The sequence below is a fragment of the Colobus angolensis genome, unplaced genomic scaffold, assembly GCF_000951035.1.
Source record: "Colobus angolensis palliatus isolate OR3802 unplaced genomic scaffold, Cang.pa_1.0 Scaffold105, whole genome shotgun sequence".
Taxonomy (NCBI): Eukaryota; Metazoa; Chordata; class Mammalia; order Primates; family Cercopithecidae; genus Colobus; species Colobus angolensis.
The window spans coordinates 1,165,082-1,171,308 of NW_012111475.1; the positions used below are offsets into that span (position 1 = coordinate 1,165,082).

At 56.7% G+C, this 6,227-nt stretch overlaps 1 long non-coding RNA gene across 1 annotated transcript in view; it reads left to right on the forward strand.

Moving 5' to 3' along the window:
- Window positions 1–5,873: 5,873 nt before the first annotated feature.
- The window catches only part of LOC105513122, a 24,204-nt gene continuing 23,850 nt past the window's right edge, over window positions 5,874–6,227 (forward strand). Inside the window, exon 1 of the long non-coding RNA XR_001001945.1 lies at window positions 5,874–5,958. This is a non-coding gene — a long non-coding RNA (uncharacterized LOC105513122). The remainder of the gene's footprint in view (window positions 5,959–6,227) is intronic.

Here is a 6,227-nt window from a genome sequence, read left to right on the forward strand (position 1 = left end):
AGGGGGGACGGCGGCGCACAAGGGCCAAGCTGAAGCCCGCCTCGCCTCGCAGAGCTCTCTCCCAACGAGATTCAATTAATTGATAACATGAGGCATCAAATTAATTTCTGGAGGATGTGAGATTCTGATGAAGGGAAATCTCGTCGATGGGGATCGGGCAGGAGGGGGCAGGCAGCACCCCTCTTAATCAGGCTCCACTGCCTAATTGGGAAGGAGGAGACTTGCAAGGGTCATAGTGTCCCCTGCCCCGAGCTCCATAGCACCCCTTTCAGGAAGGACCCATGGAAGCAGTAGGCTCCCGATGCCCTTGGAACAAAGAGGGTGTGCATTGAGACCTTCAGGTCTCTTCTTGCCTGGCTTCCAACCCACAGCTTCAGGATGGTGAGCCCGAGGACGTGGGGCTGCAGGCACCCTCTTCACCCACTGTACAGTTAGGAAAACTGAGGCCCAGAGAGAAGACGGGTCATGCCTAAGGCGAAGAGTGAGTCAGGAAGTCGGCAGCAGTGGGCTTACGAGGGTCCCTCACAATGTACCTGTGTGGGTCCAGACCATTTAGGCCCAGACCCACGAAATCATCTCTGACCACAATGGGTGGGCAGCCCTCTCTGTGACTAAAAACTGCCAAGCTGCCTGAGCCGTCCATTCCCTCTTCCAGTGTTTCCGGATCCCCAGCTGCTGGCCGGAGCTGGCCCAGCTGCAATTATTTTCTCTGTGTCTGGTGAGTGCCGAAAACCCCTTGTGTTACATCACTGTGCTCAGGTCTCAGACATGCAGAAGCTTCCAGCAACTGGAACTGATGCGCTCAGTTAAAAAGGTAAAAGCTCACTGGGGGAACAATCCAAAGCGAGTGCTCAGCTGGGGAGGGGGAACAGGTAGCTCTGGCTGTCTGGGAAAGAAAGCTCAGAGGCTTCCTGAAGGAGGGATTCTCTCAGTGGACCAACTCTACACCCTCTGCATGGCCTGACTGTCCAGCTTCTCCAGCTCCCATCCAGAGACGCAGCCTCAAAAAGCCTGGCGCTTTGCTCCAAGTACTCAAAGCTACAGCTCCTCGCTGGGTCTCCCACAAATCCTGACGTTTCATATCTCCCCAAAACTTGCCCCAGTGCACCCCTTCCTTCCAGGATGTGGATGTGCACCTGCAGGGGAACCCCGAAGGAAAGGAGGAAGTACACCGCTACCCTCTTTTGGAGCAACTTCTTTAGGCCTGAGTCTCCACAGAAATGTTCTCCTAGAAAAGTAAAGCCAGCCGGGAATGGAATCCAAGGAAGCCCCGCTGAGGAGATGAGAACGGAAACCACCTCAACCTCCCACCCTCTGCCCTCCCACCACCCGGTTTCATTTCACACAGGGAGGCCCTCCTAAGGGCCCTCTGGGTGGCACACATGTCCTGTCTCAGCTGGGGGTTTCAGGACCCACGCCGGCTCAGGTGGCCAGTGCCCACAGATCTGTGCTCCACCCCTTGCTCCATTTCTGATTTTCCAAGTTGCACGGGAGTCACCCCTTCTCTGGGTCCCTCGCACTGCGCCCTTCACCACCCTGGCCTCCAGCACACAGTAGGCGCTCCACAGTGTTCTCCACAGTGTTTGCAGGATGGATACAACTACCGAGTCCCTGGCTCCATTCCCTAAGCCACCTTGCCTTCAAGTCGCCAGCATTTTGCCACCCCTTTCCTGCTAGTTAACTTCTGCTCCCACCATCCTGCCTACCTTAACAAATGCCTGATGGTCTCTATTCTACATTCTGTTAGTCTGAGAAAAACCCACCATATCGCCCCACTTTCCATTTACATGGTAGCATGGGTCACAGACCATCAGAACTGCAGCAGGAAAGGAAACACCATTTACCTCTATCTTGCACTATCAACTGGCTCCACCCACCATCAGGCCTGGCTGTGGAGGCTCCAGTTGGCCAGAGGATGGGGCCCAGGGAGGTGGGCAGAGCAGCTGGGATTCAGGGCACAGGCGGTTGTATGGCTACCGTCCAGACGGGAAAGGAAGGTGCAGGGCTGTGCCAGAGGGACAGTCGGGAAAAGACCCTGGTCTCAGGAGGGATCCTGGGACCAGGATCAAGGTAAGGAGGGCATTCGCCAGGCCCAGGCCTGCCCAGGCCAGGCGACACACCACAGCAACACTGACTCCACGGCCCAACACCTGCAGCCCTGTCCAGATGTGTACCTTTTGTGCCAGGAGCTCTTGTTTTCTAGCTCAGGCAGGTGTGCCCTGCGTCCAGGCTCTGCAAGGGCCCAGGAGCAACATCTCACAAGATCATAGCATCCGAAGTGGCAGAATTTGGAGGAAAGAGGGTTCCTGCTGTGATCCTGGCTTGGTGGAACTGGCAGTGGGCTGAAGGTGTGTATTTCCACAGAGAATCCTGGGAGGCAACGCTGAAGGGAGCCAATAACTTCAGGCTCAAGGGGAGTTTCCTTTTGCTTCTTTGAGATGATCCATTCAGTGATAGCTCCCAAATTGGTCTGAGACTTGCTGCCAAAATCTTCCATAAGGACGTGTAGGCTAGGGTTTCCAAACCCTAAAAATCTCCCTTTCTGAAGAGAGGGGTTATCAGTCATTTTTCCTCCTCGCGTTCCGGGGAATTCTCTCTCCCATTTATGTGTCTCTCATAAGAACCTCAGGAGTGCCTGGGGAATGGGGAATGCTCCAGGGTTGTGTGCAGGTGGAAACACCAGATTCTGAACCTACAGTCCCCCTCCCCGCTTAAAGGGAAAAGAGAAAGACGGCCTTCACACTAGAAGGCAGGCGGCCTAGGCCAAGCTTGTGGAAGAGGGGGAGGAGTGGCAGCTCCTCCCATCCCTTCCTTTCTCCCTTCACTACAGCATAGGCTCAACCCTACTGGTTGTACTGAGAGTCGAGGACCCCGTATTTTAGTTCCAGCTCTGCTACCATGTAGCCGTGTAACCTTGGACAAGTTGCCTCTTCTCTCTGGACTTCATTTTCCCAACCCATAAAATGAAGATTAATACTTCAGTATTTCCATATTCAACCAATGTGTGGCCTGGCAGTGCTAGCAAATTATTAATAAAAGTCATCCCTTGATCAGTACTACCATGTGCCCAGCACCATGCTAGGTACTTGACATCTGCTTTCTCATTCGACTCCCAAAAGGAATCTCTAAGGTGGGTATTATTGACCTACTTTACAATACAAGAAAATTGAGGTTCGAAGAGCTTAATTAAGTTCCCCAGAGTCCCATCTCTACTGCCAAGTTCCAAAGCCTTTTCTACTCTGAAACATGTTCTGCCCTGGGGAGGCCTCAGTTCCTTGCTCTGGGTTCCAGAGTTCTGGAACCAAATCTGAGGAGGCCATTCCAGCCAACGGAGCCTCAGAGTCCTGTCAAAAATAGTACCTGCCCTGCCTTGGTCTGGGGAAGCTGGAGCGTGGTAAGATCTGCAAGAAGGGAAACTGTGAGGAGTTTCTTGGATGAAAGAAATTATTATTTCACACCGTTTAGGCTATTCAAAAAGTAAAGACATTGTGCCTGCTTAGGATGGGACTAGGGGGCTTGCACTGTGGCTAGAGAGACACAAAACCGCCAAGGCAGTGGGGTAGGAAGGGTTAAGATGCAGGGAGGGCTTCCTGGGGAGACGACCCTTCCCTCCCCTTGCATCTCACACCTCTCCTCTGAAACAGACACCCTGTTCCCATCCTTCTCTCCCTGATGTGACATCTTACCTGTCTCTCCTACCCCAACAAATCTGAGATCCAGAGAGCAGGCTCCAGCCTTCACTGCTTGGGTACCCCAGTACTCAGCCTGGGACCTGCCCAGGCAGAGTAGGGGCTCAGCAAACATTTGGGGGAATTACTGAATCAAAAGCAAGACTTCCTCTCCCAGTCCCTCTACTTCCCTCCCACCAAGGAAGAGGTATGTTTGGGGTAGGGGCCCGGCAGGATATGCACATTCCTGGCAAGAAGGGACCTACCTGCCTACAGCCAGAAAGGAAAGTTTTGGCTCTAAAGGCAGAGGAAGGGGGCTGGGGGTGTCCAGGTGTGAGGAGGGTCCCTACATGGAAAGGGACAGGAGCAGGTTCCTTTGTAAGTGGTACCCGTTGCAAGTGCTCTGGCCCTGGCGTTCTCCAGCACTGGGGTCAGGTCTTTCTCTCCCCAGGGCTCAGGGTTCCCCAACTCCGTAACTCCTGGGAAACCTGCCCAGGACAGGGAGAAGGACAGAAAACCCCACCCAGGCGCCCAGCCCTTAGTGCCAGGACAGAAGGTTACCATGGTCTCCCAAACTTAGTAGCAAGGCTGGAGCCAGGATAAAGTGGGTCCTGAGGGTCCCGCAGGAGTGATTCAGCTCTCACCCTGGCCCTGGGTGTGGAGGCTGGGAGGGGGCAACCACAAAGCCACCTCTTCCCCTTGCCACTTTGCCTCACTGACTAGAGTGTGAGTGACTCCCCCAACTCAGTTTTCTGAGAGTCTCAGATTGAAAGGGCACCACGGGAGCCAACAAGCTGTCCAGGTACCAAGAGCAGAGCCCCAGTATCCTCCCTCCAGCCACCAGGTAACAGAGCCCCAAAACCCTGAGGCAAAAGTTTCTCAAGTTGAAAAAAAAAAAAAAAAAAGGCCTTCAGACTTCCCCACAGAGGTTTAACGCGGGGGAGGGCAGAGGTTTTCTGAGGCCGTGGCTCCCCTTCAGGCGGCTGGGTCCACTGGGCCCGGCCTTCGGCCCCTGCACCTACCGGCTGGTTCACGGAGGGGCGGGGGGTGGGGGGGGGGGGAGCTCAAAATGCCCGGTGCCCGCAGGGCATGGCGGTCAGGGGGCCGTTCAGCCCTGGTTATCTGAGGAAAGTGAGCTTCTGGGTTCGGCGGTGGGACCAGCACAGACCTTTCCGCAGCTACAGGCCATACGACAACCCCGCTGCTCTTTCTTTCTGCGGGCACTCGAGTCAATCCTAACAACTGCCCCTCAAGTTGTGTGTGCTGCCCTAACCCTCAATCCCAGACCCGACACAGTGGTGCTGGGGCGAATCTAGGCTGGTCTGCAAAACCGGGGTGAAGATGCTGAAGTTCAGGTAAAAACCCGCATTGGCCAAAATGCTCCCGGGCTTTCTCAGGAGCCACCCGAATGGCAACTTCAGACTCGGGTTTGCTTCTCCGGACTCCCCACCCCCTATCCCCGGCTCCAGGGGCCGCCGTCAACCTGAGGGGAGACTAGGCGTTGGGGTGCTAGACACGCGGTGATCTCCGGACGCCCGAAACGCCAGGCGCCGAGTGAGCGAGGAAACCAGCCGGGAGGGGGCTGGCCAGGGAAGCCGAGGAGCAAAGGGAAGAGCGGGGCGCGCTCTGGGCTCAGGGTTCCCATATCCTTTCCCGCTCCGTGCGGGCTCCCTAACCCAGGATCGGGGTGGGACGCAGGTGTGTTCACGAGGTTGCCCCAATTGGGGGACAGAGGGAATCCGCCGTCGTCTGGGCCTCTGCCTCAAAATCCGCATCCCGCGAAATTACGCGGTCCTTTACGCGGGCGGTAGGGACCCCAGGTCGCCTTCTAGCGCCACTGGCTCTGCTCTGATGCAGCCCAAGGAAGTTTGTTTGGCGTGGATGGGGAGCCCGAGGCTTAAGCGCCGCCGGCCAGAGAGGTGCTGAGGTTGTCCAGGGGAGATACCAGACTCCTCAGTTGGGAGGGGAGGTCCTATTCGGTCACTCCGGGCTCCTTCCCTGGTGGCCTCCGGGCCCCCCGCGGCTGCCCTCTTCTCCCCCTACGTGGTGAAGCGGGAGCTCTTTCTCTCCACAGCGGGTGAGCAGAGGTGTCAGCCAGATCGTTTCCCCACCCTCCACCTCCGGCGCACAAATCACAGGGGCCATTTCCAGACGCTCTCAAGTCCCCAAGAAGTTTTCCGCTCTATACCCGAGCTGACTGAGCGATGGGAAAGGGGCTGACCGGCCCTGGCACTTCCGAGGTGCGACCTCAGCAAGACAAGTCCCCTCTTCACCACAGACGACGCGGCGGGTAGGACCGCGATCCCCCGCTCTCTTGCCCCCACGTTCATCTGCCTCCGGCGCGTCCTGGGGAGTCCAGTACCGACTAGAGTTGGGGGGAGCCACTTCCCTTCCCAGCTCAGGAAAGTCTGGGCCGGGAAGTATTCTTTGTCTGACTCGGGGCAGGGAGGGGGTCGCGCCCCCGTACACCCCATTCTCAGCAGCAACGGCAGGGAGGGGGCGGGGCCCAGATTCTTGGGGAAGGGCGGGCCTCGGTGGCCTCTCCGGCCGCCCCCCTCC